General features: G+C 39.0%; 1 long non-coding RNA gene across 1 annotated transcript; it reads left to right on the top strand.

Moving 5' to 3' along the window:
• Positions 1–11,266: 11,266 nt before the first annotated feature.
• On the top strand, positions 11,267–13,274 carry LOC101158421. The gene is made up of 3 exons (XR_177315.3): positions 11,267–11,560; positions 12,547–12,636; positions 12,878–13,274. It is a non-coding gene; the product is annotated as an uncharacterized LOC101158421 (long non-coding RNA).
• The last annotated feature ends 200 nt before the right edge of the window (positions 13,275–13,474 follow it).

A 13,474-nucleotide genomic window follows, 5' to 3' on the forward strand; every position in this document is an offset into this window, starting at 1 on the left:
TGTCTGCAAAACTTTGCTTTTTGTGAGCGCACATGACATTCCAAAAACAAACAAGTAAGTAAACTGTTCCTTCAAATTAATAATTTGTGGCCCCAAGTTAATATATTGTGTGCCCCAGTTAATATTTTTGTGGCTGCAATTGAGTATTTCATGGTCACAAATAGGTATTTTATTAGCAGTTTTTTGGGCACAAATTTTCATTTTGAGGGCACAAATGAGCATTTTGTGCCCACAAAATACAATTAAATTGGTACACGTGAGCACAAATTAGTTATTTGATGGCAAAATTTATTATTATTTCTTTTTTAATATGTTCAGTGCTCTATACAAATTAGTGTTTTGTGATAACAAATTAGTAGGAATTGAAAATACTGTAATACTAATATGTGCCCACAAAATGTTAGGGAAATGCTTATTTGTGGCCATGAAATAGGACCTGCTAATTTGTACGCACAAAATAATAATTCAAGGGCACAAATAATTAATTTCAAAGCATAATTTATAAATATTTATGTTTAAATGTCATGTGTGTATTTGCAGAACTACCTCCAGAGCACCCTGCAGCAAACTGGCGACCTGTTTAGGGCATACCCCACCTTTGCCCAACAGTAGCTGGGTTGGAACCAGCAGCCCCAGCGATTCAGCAGATGCTGAAGAAGAAAGATGGAGCATCTGTCTTGTTGAGAGCAGCAGTAGCTTTGATTTTGAGAGAAATACATTTAATGTCCTGTCCACATTGTTTTCCCACAAACCTTTGTGGCTTTGCTGTAGTTTAATGTTTTTTTTAAATGACCACACAAGGGAGACGCACTAATTAACTTTTCATTTTAAAAAATCACACGACAGATCTATATGAAAAAAATACAAACAAACAAAAATTTAGTTTGATCTTTTTTTACGATTTCAGTTTAGAACAAACTAAAGACAAACTTATTTAAAAACTCTGAGAATATTCTTATACAACATGCCAAAGAGGTCAGAAATCTTACATCGTAAGCATCCGCTTACATCCACACAGCCCATCAATAATTAGGTTAAATGTGATCTCACTTGAACTTGAGAGGGGATGTATAAGTTAGCACATCTTCTTTTCTTCTCTGCAAGTGTGAGACACAGAAAGACAAGAGTCACTGAACATGTTTTTGTGATGAAGCGTTAAAATTTGTACCTAACTGCTTTCACACAACACCCGGTGAGTTTTAAACTGTAATTTTCCTTTTTAAATTTCCAGCTGGCTATTGAGCTGACGTCTTGGCTTTGTTCATTTTTGCAGCTGCTGCTTTGGGTTACAAGTAGATGGCCTCTCTTTCAACTGAGCTTGAGGTGTTAACTATCATGTTTTCCCTTTTGGTTTTTGCCCTCTTCACACTGGTTGGGATGATCAATGAGGACTATATGCACCCTAACAGTATGTTTTCAAATTACACATGAGAGCGGAGGCTTCTTTTTGCTTTTTCATAATTTTTCCCATCGCATTTGTTTTTTTTTTGCCAATGCCAGACGCTTACACAACTTTCAAAAATATGTCAGTTGGCTTTTAAACTCATTAGGACAGGGGTTCTCAAAGTGCGGCCCGGGGGCCAATGGCGGCCCGCGGGAACATTTTTTGTGGCCCTCATTAAAAAAGAGCCAGATCAAGTTCTTCTGAGGAAAAATGTTGTTTTGGCGAGAAGAAAATGCGCTTTTTCTTGCCAAGTGAACAAATGCTTACTTTGTCGTCCCTTAAGGGCTGAATGTGCCTGATTTGCAAGCAAGTAAATGCAATGCTCAAAGTATTCACTATAAATCGTCACTATGTTACAAATCATAAAAACTATGACAAATTTACCGGCGCAACAATAAGCTTCAACAACAACAACGAGGCTATGCTGCACAGCAGATGTTTACAAAAATGTCTAAATCCAGTGAAGCTGTGACAGAAGCTAGCTACGCTGTGGCTTTGGAAATGGCCCGGGGTAGCTAGACCTTAAGTCACAGGGAGTTTGTAAAAAAGATGGATGCTGAAAGTAGCTGACATTATTGGTCCAGAGCAAAAGAAAAAGTTTGAAGAAATAAGTCTGTCAAATGAAACAATTACAAGACGAGTAGAAGATCTGGACAGCAACCACCGACTGCAACTGGGAAAACGTCTGGAGGGCCTGGTTAACTGTACAAATGACACTTGGTCATTATTGTTATTAAAAACAACTTTTCTCTTATTTCCATTTTTTTTTTACCATAATTGGCCCCCAGTCTAATGTCGAGTTCCTAATTTGGCCCTCCGCTACAAAAACTTTGAGAACCCCTGTATTAGGAGATCTGTGAAACTGAATGACGTAGTTTGTAATTCATTTGCTAATGTTTTATAATAATTTTTAAAGCACATGACATAACAAAACTGGAAAACTTTAGAACTTTATGAGTTTGATGTTACCGCCTAATTTCAAAAGTTTTCTGAAAACATAAAAAGAAAAAAATGCAGAGTCCCAACTAAGTTACAAGAAATTAATTTTCTTCCACTTCCACCTAACTGTTATTTGAAAACATGAGGGAAGTTCTTCTGAAAAAAGGGTTTTATTTTTGTTTTTTTAGAAAGGCAGTAAAAACTTAAACATATCCTTATGCCTCATGCTTTTCTTTGATCATAAAATAACAGATAATAAAAAAGGCATATTTGTGGTAATCATGCAAACAAAACATATTCCTAAATCTGCAAACTTTGTCTTCTTTTAATCATGTAAAATACAGTTATTTTAAAGGAAGGCCAATGACAGTGTGTTTATTTTATACCCTGCAGAAACCAGCATGATACCCCACAGAGAGGAGCTGCTGGTGTGATGGAACTGATGACGCATCTAAGAAGGCAAAAGAGAAGTTTTTTCTCCAAGTAAACTCTAATGACACGTAGGTGTCAAAAAGGTGTTGCTGTTTTTTTGAGCCAAGTTGCAGCCCTTTCATTTTTGTTTTGTAATGTTAGACCCTCTGAGAAGGAGGGTCTAAGGGCAGAAATGCCCAGTTTAGTTTAGTTTAGTTTAGTTTAGTTGAGTTTAGTTTAGTTTAGTTTAGTTTAGTTTAGTTTAGTTTAGTTTAGTTTAGTTTAGTTTAGTTTAGTTTAGTTTAGTTTAGTTTAGCAATCAGCTTTTGTATTTTCAAAGAGATTTTATGTTTTGCACAACTAGCGAAGCCCGTTGAGACAACTGTGTTGTAATATTGGGCTACATTAACTGAGCTTTTATTAGTATAGTCTTCCTTCATGAACTTTGAACCTGTGTTTGCACTGTAGTTGAGGATATACTTGTAATTTGCTTCCTGGATGAAACAATGTGATATACTAGATAGAGTCTCTCACTTGCTGTCCTTCTTTTTTCTTTCTCTCTTTTTTATTTTTTTCCCAGTATTTTGAACTTTTATTTTGAAGTTCGCATTTGGGACCAATCAAAGTAAGTCTAAGACGACACACGTCTTTTGATTTTTTTGTCTGCCCAGTTTGTAGAGTAGAAAAAAATGTGTAATAGGTATCATTATATTGATATCTGTTGTCATTTGCAAATTCGCGCTTATGATGTAAAAATTAATGGAGACCAGAGAAAGAATCAAGAAAAAAGAATTTGTTCTTCAACTTGTTTTGGTTGAAAGAATAACACACACACCCTGGAACAGACTAGCATCCTGTCCAGGGTGAACCCCAACAGTGGTCAGGACAGGCCCCGGTGACCCTGTGACCCCGAAAGGGATAAAGCAGGTAAAGAAAATGGATGGAAAGACAAACACATCACAAAGTAGCCCTATTACTAAACTGTACATGTTGCTGTAATGAAGAAGTTTCCCATGTGGTACTTTTCGTTAACCTCAATGTAACTGTGAATTGTTAACTTAGACATTAATAGATGTCCATTACTGAGCCATTTTATTTATTTACTTTTCATCTTAATTTAAACCAGAGTTAATATTCATAGTTTTGTATTTGCAGAAACAAATCAGTGTTGTAAATTAGCTTGTGGTCAAATTTTGAAAGTTTTTTTTTTTTAGATGATTTTGATAAAATGTTAAAAGCCACGTATTGAAACTAAATAATATCTGTTTTAATAATTCTCATAATGATATTAATTCACATTTCTGAACTACGTTCTTCTCGTGTTATTTAGGTATATAGCTGAATGTATTCACAAATAAAAGACTATTATTCTCTCTATGTGTCGGTGATGATTACAGTTACTGTTCAATTAGAGAACAATGCACCCTAGTGGACACACCTAGGTATTTTTTCCCCACTTGTTCCTTCTTTAAATTGAGTAGAAATGATGCAAACAAATAAATGACATTATTTAATATGTGATAGTTGGTCAGTTTGTGTTTTATTGAATCCTTTCCGTGTTCTTTGTGTTAAGTTTTGTGTAGATGGAACTACCATTCACAAGCTTTGAGTTGACCTTTATCATCATCGCCTTCCTGGTTTTTTCCCTTTTTGGCCTGGCTTCAGTTTGCATCGAGCCAAGATATGGTCGTCCAGGTAAACAAATGTCTTCTGCTGTAAGAAATAAAACAACAAACATGGTCTTTAGTGATGATGCTTACTCTTAGTTCCATTCTTAGTTTTTTGGACAGTTTAAAAAGAAATCTCCAAACAAGTCAGACAGAGGGAATCCGTTAAAAGCCCCAAACACTGTTTCTTATCTGTCTTGAATGGATGCATCAGTATTTCTTCATAGAGGTCAATTTTAGTCCATTTTGGGAAAAAACACTCTTTCAACAATAAGCATATTGTATATTTTGTATAGCTGGCTGCATAAAAAGAGAACACACACAAAAAAAATTGTAAAATCCAATATGGCATCACACAACACATTGAAACAGCAGCTCAATAACAAAAGGTTTCTAAAGTAAATATATCTAGCTTTAGGTGACAATAGTCCACATATGATCTAATATATTCTTTAATTAGTTTTCTGTCTTGTGACCAGAGAGCACTACAACTACCTGTACACTGTATATGTCCAAGAATACAATTCCCCATTTGTTATAAACCCAAACTTGACCTTATTTCTTATTTTCTGCTCCTATAGGGACTGAGGCATATGACCAACCATAACCCAGAGGATGTCTTCTGCTCAAGTCAAGCCGATCCTGCCAAAGGATATGCAGAAAAATTGAGCATCACTTTCTGCTTCCTCAGAGACTGTCAAACCAATTCCCAGCTCTATTCCCTGCTTCTCACATGTTCTTGCAAGTTTTCAAAGACGTTCACACTTTAAAATGAAGTTTTAAAGTCTTATCTGAAAAGATCAAAACTTCTTTTGATATTTGCAAAGAAAAAAACTTGAGCTTTAGATGAACTAATAACGTATTCTGTAATCAGACAATGTCTATGCATTGAAGCTGAATCAGTCAACACAGAGATGTCAGGAGGTTGGTGCTGTTTCTTTGTATTTTAGATAAACTCATATTTCAAGATAGAAGATAAATGGATTTTTATTAGCTTGTTAATGTTTAAAATCCCATTTTGCCTGAGGGTATTTAAGTTCTTTTTGAGATGATAATAATTGTCCACTTCAAATGATTTTTTTAACCACACGATTGTTGTTTTAAAATGTAATCACTGTCTTGAATCACATCTTTAATTGATGATCTACAACCACACATACTTTTTGGCACCATGTTTGACCAATCAGGGACTTGGATTTAGTAGTGACGTAAGGATGGCATTTATTTGAATTGACCAAAGTGCCAATCATTTAGAAATTATCATGGAGGAGATATTAATAATTGCAGTTTATTCTGAATTATATGACACCAAGTCCTTCATAGATTGGAATACAGCTGTGAAAGAAGACGCCTGGAGCAAGATTTGCAAGATTTGGACCTCTTTGACATTTTACAACAAGCCTCTTCCAACTGCAGGGGGCAGACATGCAGTAGTAAACAGTAGAAAGAGAAAAAGGCCCTTTCTGCATGTCCAGTGTGAACACTATGGGCCAAGAATCCGCGTTGAGGGCATTCTTGAACATTTGTCACATGACTAGTGTGTATGTAGCTTCACACAGATGTTAAGGCTGTGTCACACAGCCACAATGTACATTTTGCGCATTTTCCACCTATGAAATTTCGGTCTTTCAATTCATAAGTGATTCTTGCGTTCATTTTCGATGTGCGCAGATGTCCGTCGAAGGTTTCAGCCAACGGCTCTTTACATTTTTAGGTCGTTTGAGAATTACAGAGAACACGTCCAGTGGACTCTAGCTCTGGTCCTCATGAGCATCCGTCCTGCTTGATTCCAGCTATCCCTCCTCTGATTGATGAGGGTTTTCTGGACCAACTGCAACTAGAACCGCTAAAAAAAACAACTACGACAATTTCCAAAGACCGTGATAAAAGACAATAGATGTATAGAATGGACAGGACTCCAGACTATCAAAGTGGCTGTCATTAGTCTGTTTGAAATGCTACTTTTGTTTCTATTGACTCCTAAAGCGGTTTATTTCTCAAGAGCCTGAGAGGTCCAAACGATACTCACAGAAGTAATCAAACTCCACCCTGTGTGGCAGACTACTGACTTGTGGCTCGTGAGGCTCCTGACTGGTGGCATCCCGGGGGTTAGAGGCCGCTCCCTATTGAGTTTGACCCTCGACCTTTAAGCTTTCCATCACTCCTCTGTAGTCAGCCCTCAAACTGTTGTCAAAGCAAGAAGGAAAACCCCAGAAATACAGACTTAGGCTAAGTCTGTCATAGGAATTGCGCTTTTTTTTTTTACACCTCACTCTTCCTGGGACTCAGATTGTGTGATGCGGGGTCATTTGTTGTGTATTGGCAGGGCGTTTCTCTTCATGTGTATAAAAGTACATTAGGTTTTGCATTTGCCAGTTAGAGATAAAGAGTCTTAAGAGTAATTAAGCTTTGGCTGGCTGCAGCGCTCATTAACACTGATGACCTTCAACAGGTCAGCTATCAGTGTAACGATGGACAATGAACTGACCCATCAGATCACAATCAGCACTGCAAACACACACAGGCGTCCACCCAAAAGCCTTCAGACATCACGGCACTTTTATCTCTCAATGCCTACTCTGCTGCGTTTACTTCATGGAACTCTGGGCAGAATTAGATTATAAACTAAACATATGTTTCAATTCCTAAAAATGCACAAATTTACAATACTTTCATGACCTTCTGAATGTAAAAAAGGGTCTGGATAGAAACCCATTTGAAAGATTTGTTGGAACAGTCAATAACTGGAACTGAAATTTACTTTCCAAAAACAACAAACGCATTAGTGTCTTTCTTAAAACACTAAAAGTAGACCAGTTTATTTAAATTTTTTATGTACATATTTGTTTTGTCAGTAAAAAACAAACAAACAAGATATTAAAGTTATGGTGACTCTTCGGGGAATTTTAGACATACCAAAGGCCGACACAGTTCTCTCAATAAAATATGATGCTTCTACATCCTTCTTCTAAAGATCACTTCATTTAAATTTGAGAAGGAAAAAATTGCAAAACCACAAAACATGAAGACAAAATGATTATTCAGAGGTGTGCAATCCCACTAGCCCTCTTTTACAACACATTAGCTGTGGTCACATGTGCGAAATATCTTTGATCAGATCAAAGATTGGATTAGAATTGAACCTTGTACTACATGGGCCCAGAAATACCTTATCCGATTATAACAAACGTTTACATACGCTACACCTTCGGTCGGAATAAATCATTTGGACACACGCAGAACTCTCTAAAATACCGGAAACGACCGTAGAAGAAGAAATGTTGAGTTCCGTTGTATACAAAAAAACCTGCAGCATAGAGCGAGATGATCTTCTAAAGGTTCTTTTATTATTGTTATGATTATTATAAAGTGCATGTTCGCTCAAAATCTTTTTTAATCCATGCTTTTTGGCTGAACGGAGCTGGAAGTAGGGTTAGGGTTGGGCTAATATGTGCCAACAACAACATCTAGCCATGGATGCACCTAAAATCTATGCGGGCAATGCCGCAATGTGCACCTTGACTGAGTGTAAATATGTGGGAATAACATCAGCCCCTTATTTCTGTCTGGACAGGACTGGAAACATAAATTCACATGATTGTTTACATGGTTTCTCAGGACTGGGCATCGTTTCTCCCTTCAAAAGCCACCGCCGTTAGCTCACATAACAGTCTTAAAGCCGCTCGTCTGCTTGGCTGCTCGCTTAAGCTGAGCGGCCGGATGAACTGCGGTCCGAAGCCTCCTCTGGTGCGAACACTGTAACAAAGCAGCCTCCCCTGCCCGCAAAGACGAAGCTACGAGTCCTGCTGCTCTGGAGCGGCACAACGTCTCTGCATTATGCAAAGCCAGCGCAGTAGTGACCCACGATCAGAATAAACTGTTCATATGAACACGATCGGATCAACAATCGGCCTTATTTCGATCCGACAGAAATTTTGATCCGATTGAGTCTGATTGGGGCAGAGTATTCAGAACGGCGTGTTTACATGACGCATTTTTATTCTGATCAGGTGTTCATTCCGATTACTTTTGGCCATGTAACCGCATTTGTTTAAACTTCAGCTATTTGATATGTATTCTTACTGCCCATCAAAAAAGTGTCAATTTTATTCCAGTAAACTTCTCCGTGTTTTGAAAAGAATTTTTTTTTTAAAAGAGACTTAACTTTCCATAGTAAAAATTGAAAGTTAAGTTTTGAACTAGAAGCAAATTTGCCCTCAGAAGATCTTCCAGTCAAAGTCTTTTCCTACGCATGACTTACATTAATGCAATTAGCAAAAACAGAAAACAAAATATAGAATCCAACATTTCTGGGTCTTACTTTCATTTCAATATACTTTAAAATACTCTCATACTTTGAATATATAATAGAATCTTAATGTTATTTTATTTTTCAAAATCTTGTAGAAAATGCTCAATATTATTGAATTTTCACAAAATATGTTAATTCTCTGAACATTTTTTTAAACTATTTTAAAAGTCAAATAGGGGAGCCGGTTTAGCTTGTGCTGGTTTGTGGCGCCTTACGTCCGTGAAACCAGGATTCAAATCCAGGCTGCTCCCTGTTCCCTTCTCTACCTCTGTGCCGGTCCCAAGCCCGGTTGCTTTGAGAGGGTTGCGGCAGGAAGGGCATCCGGCGTAAAACATTGCCAAGTTTACCATGCGACTGATGGGAAAAGCCGAAAGAGGAACAATTTTAAAAGTCAAATATGGAAAACTTGTCAAAGTCCCATGCAGAAAGCTTAGAAATTTTTAGTAAATTTAATAAAAATATTTGAAATCCAAATATCATATAAGCCCTGCAACAGACTGTTGACCAGGGTGTACCCCACCTTTCCCCAACAGTAGCTGGGATAGGCCCCAGCAACTTCATGACCTCAAAAGGGATTATGCATGTTTAAAAAAATGGTTAGATAAAATATCATATTAATTGAATAGCATTATACCCCATTTTGCCATGAAAAAACTGTATTCTAAAAGTTGTAAAAATCTTGAAAGTTTGAAATGTTTGAGCCCTTATGTATTGTTTAATCAGGCTGAAATGTTACTTAGAAATCAAATAAATGAAATCTGGTTTCGAACATTTAAGATGATTTTACTTTTTTTTGTCATTTCAAGAGACCATAAATATATTTCAAAGTTTTTAATTTAAATTTTAATTGACAGAGAGAAGTTTTTCAAGGGCTTCCCCATGTGGGTCAGAGTGTGTGTGCCTCTCACATAGGGGAGTGTTTGAGCAGCCTGGGTAATCCTCGTAAAGACGTATAATCTCCCAGGGAGAGCAAATATTACAACCTGCTCTAATGAGTCACACAGAAAACCTGTGGAGAGAGTTTGGTATAATTCTGTTGTCTGCTTTCCGAAGAGCACGGCAAAAAAAAAAAAAAAAACTGAGGTCCACCAGCAGCAGTCAGCAAGCAGAGGACTACCAGGTGGTTCTGAATGACAATTAAACCAGAATTAACATATTCAAATGGAGAAAAAAAGTTTTTAAAAAGACAATGGCAGCTGAAATGCAAAAAAACTGGTCACCAAAGGAGAAAAATAAAAGAATGTTTGCCATGGGATGAGTGCAACAGTGCACACACTGAATCCGTCTGGAATCTTGGTTATTTTAAGCAACATTTTTGCAAACATCATAAAGCAATAAAAGCATATTTACAAAAGACACCCGGATGCAGATGTATAAACACTGCGATAGCAGTGGCAATGAAAGAAAAAAAATGCATCTGGAGAAATGCAGGTCCATGTGACTGTTCAAAGTGACTACCAGTCCTGCCGTCCATTAGTGTCCTGCTGCTTCTCTAATCCTCATTCAAATGTAATAGCTGGCATTTCATCTGTATATGTTAATTCATTAGCTGGTTGCTGAATGGAGTCTCAGTCCACAGAGACAGTCGTGGGCAGACACACTAATGAGTCTCCACTGCAGAAGACTGCAGAGATAATGCTTGCAAGTCTGCTGGAAAAAGGATAAAAACAAACCAGGTATTAGTTCAGCCAACAGCATTAATGACATGCAAAGAAACTCTTTGTTTATTACTAAATAAAAAAATACATTTCGTCATCAATATTAGAATATGAGTTACTCTGGGTGCATCATGAGAACTTTTTCTCACCATAATCTGCTTTTAGGATGAAGCAAGGAACACTTGTCTTGTTTATGAGATGTTTACAGAAGTGTCAGAAAAGCTGGCATCCTACTCCACCGAATCTCAGAAGCACAAGCAAAACTTTCAATTTTGCTGCAACAATCACTTCCAAAATAACCTGAGATTCTGCTCACAGCACACCTGGGAGAAGGCAAACAGGCACAGCGCTTCAGGCCTCTTTACAAGTCAACCCGCAAGATCACTTCAAAGCACTTTTAAAACTACAATTTCACCAAAGCAGATGTCCGGAAGGTCAAACAGACGGCTCTGCCAGATATGACACATTTCTGGATTTGATTTAGTCAAAGCTCCTGTCCTATAAAGAGCCCCCCACCCCCACCCCAGATGTTTGCCAGAGTGGGGGCTGGGGGTCTACCGAATGGACCTGGTGTCTTTTTTTAAAATTCAATTTCTAAAATCTGTGTTCTGAAGAAAATGATGATTTAACTCTGTCATGACTTCAATGCAAGTGTAAAATAAAGCTAAATGTGGGTTTTTGAAGCATTCGGATCCACTGAAAGGGGGATGTCCCTCAACATGTGGGGTCAATGTGCAGGGAGAGGGAGAGAGAATGAGGGGGGGGGGCATGGGGGGCAACCCTCCCCATCCCTCCCTCCAAACAGGCAACATATAGGAGACACCCCGGTTAGATTGCTCTCAGAGGTGGAAAAAGTCTCAGTGCGCAGGACTCACCAGCCGTCAGGACACGCACTCTCCTCCAGGAACAGTTTTTGGTATTTTCACCTGTTTCGAAGAGACTTTCTAAGAGGTGATCCAGGAGATCCAGAGCACGCCGAGCATCGTTTACTCCGTCCAGCAGCACCTTTCTGTAGATATCCTTAAACCTTTGGAGCCAGCTGGTAACCCCACCATGAGGGTTTGGAACCTGCTATACCTGCTGCTGCTGCTCGCAGCTGCGCTCGCGCCGGTCTTCTCTGCCAGGCCAGGTAAGATTCTGAACAAACCTCAAGTCTGCCCTAACTTAATTATTTATTTACCTGTAGTGCCAAGAAATAGTGTCATTTTCACCTCAGTCTCAGACTGAGTCTTCGCTCATGCCCATACATGCGGGCACACTACTGCGCCATGCCCTTGTAACAATTTGTAACCATAGCAACAAGAGAACACTTTTTTTCTCCCAAGTGGAAAAAAATAACTGTGTATTTTAAATCTACACCAGCTCTTCTAGTTTTGCGCTTTTTATCCAAATTATTAAGAAGTAATGGCACATTTGCGCATGCGCATTTACGTGCAAATCCAAGTTCTGCAGTTATTCGGAGAAGCAGCAGATGTAATTTCTAGGGGGAAGGGGGGCAGTGTTGTGCTCAGGTTCATGTGATGATGGAGTGAAAAGAAGACGAAGGTGGATGTAGGGGAAAAGGATGGGGGGGGGGGGGGGGGGCAGCTCGACCCCCACTGCCCCCGGTTGGAAGCCACTCCGGTGGGCTTTTGTTAACCACGGTGTTAAGGAGCAATGCAAATCGCCGCGGTTATTAACATGATGTGGAATCGCTGAGCCAGGCGTAAGGAAAGCTGCAGCTAGTTGGTCTCCAGGCTCGGAGCGGAGGGGCAGGTTCTGGTGGAGGAACTCGGGTGGGCTGAGACTGAGGAGGTGGTGCTGCGGGGGATGGGGGTCATAAAGTCATCTAGTTTATCTCTTCCTGGGCTTTGCTGGCTGGCAGACTGTGAACCGCTGAAGCTGAAGTGGATTTTTATTAGGGATCTTAAAAAATAATCACGTGTTAGGTCTGCGTCCCTCCCTGTGCGGCCAGCTGTTACTTTCCAGGTGTTTGACCTGAAACAAGCAGCAGGTGTGTCATTAAAGCACAGAAAAAAGTACAACTTATTTCATTCGAATGTTTGTAGATCTGATGAAACATTTTAATGCTCGCTTGTGTATGAACAAAATAATAATGTACTATTCCTATTTCAGACTTTTTGAACCTGAGGAGGAAATACCACAGACACCACTGCCTCCACAGACGCTGCATGCCCCTGCACTCCAGAGTCCCTTTTCCCTAAGGTGAGACGCTGTTCAGCAGAGGTTAAGCACAAGGTTACATCGCAGTAGAAAGGGTGGATGTGATTAGCAGCAGAGGTGTTCATTTGAAACAGGGCAAAAGAAAAAAGGTCAGACACAAATCTCATTAACAATGACAGTTTTAGTACCTTTGGTTTGGAGGAAAAAGTGGGTGAAGGAGACTTCAGATGTTTCTTAGGTTATTAGAAACTTTAAAGTACAATAAAGGTTTTATTTATTACAGACAAGTACAACAATGGGCGTCTCCTCCGAAGGAAAACTTTGACGTGAACAGCGGCGTACGTGGATGGAACCAAGTATACAAGACCTAAATGGATGTAGAAGTGGGGACATGGTATCTGCACACGTCCTGTGGACAAGACACACAGGGGAGGGGCGTTCAAAGCCAACCTCAGAAAAGGATTATGGGTAAATGAATTGAATCTGCCGTGATGTTGCAGCAGCTGCTTGGCAGGTACAGGCCGACAGAAATGCAGCCCAAAGACTGTAAATCCCATGATCCTTCAGGAAAGTCCAATGTACCCCAGACCCAAAGAGTTGTAAATGTCTTCTTATAAAGTGTTTTCTAATGTATGTATGCACTTCAAATGTTTATTAAATTACATTTTAAGCTTTCCTAACACATGTGCATAGTTTTTGTTCCCCTTGGCCAGATCGAGAATGTAAAAAGACGGCAGCTTTGAAGGGTCAAAGGTGACACTAAAGGTGTTTTTAGGTAATTTTCAGTAGAGAAGCACAAACCAATGGCCTGCAGCAGCTTTTGCTACCTCCAGGCCCTCAGCAGAAGCCTCATGGGAAAAAAAAAAGTCATAAATGCCTG

This window comes from Oryzias latipes, chromosome 1 (genome assembly GCF_002234675.1).
Source record: "Oryzias latipes chromosome 1, ASM223467v1".
Taxonomy (NCBI): domain Eukaryota; kingdom Metazoa; phylum Chordata; class Actinopteri; order Beloniformes; family Adrianichthyidae; genus Oryzias; species Oryzias latipes.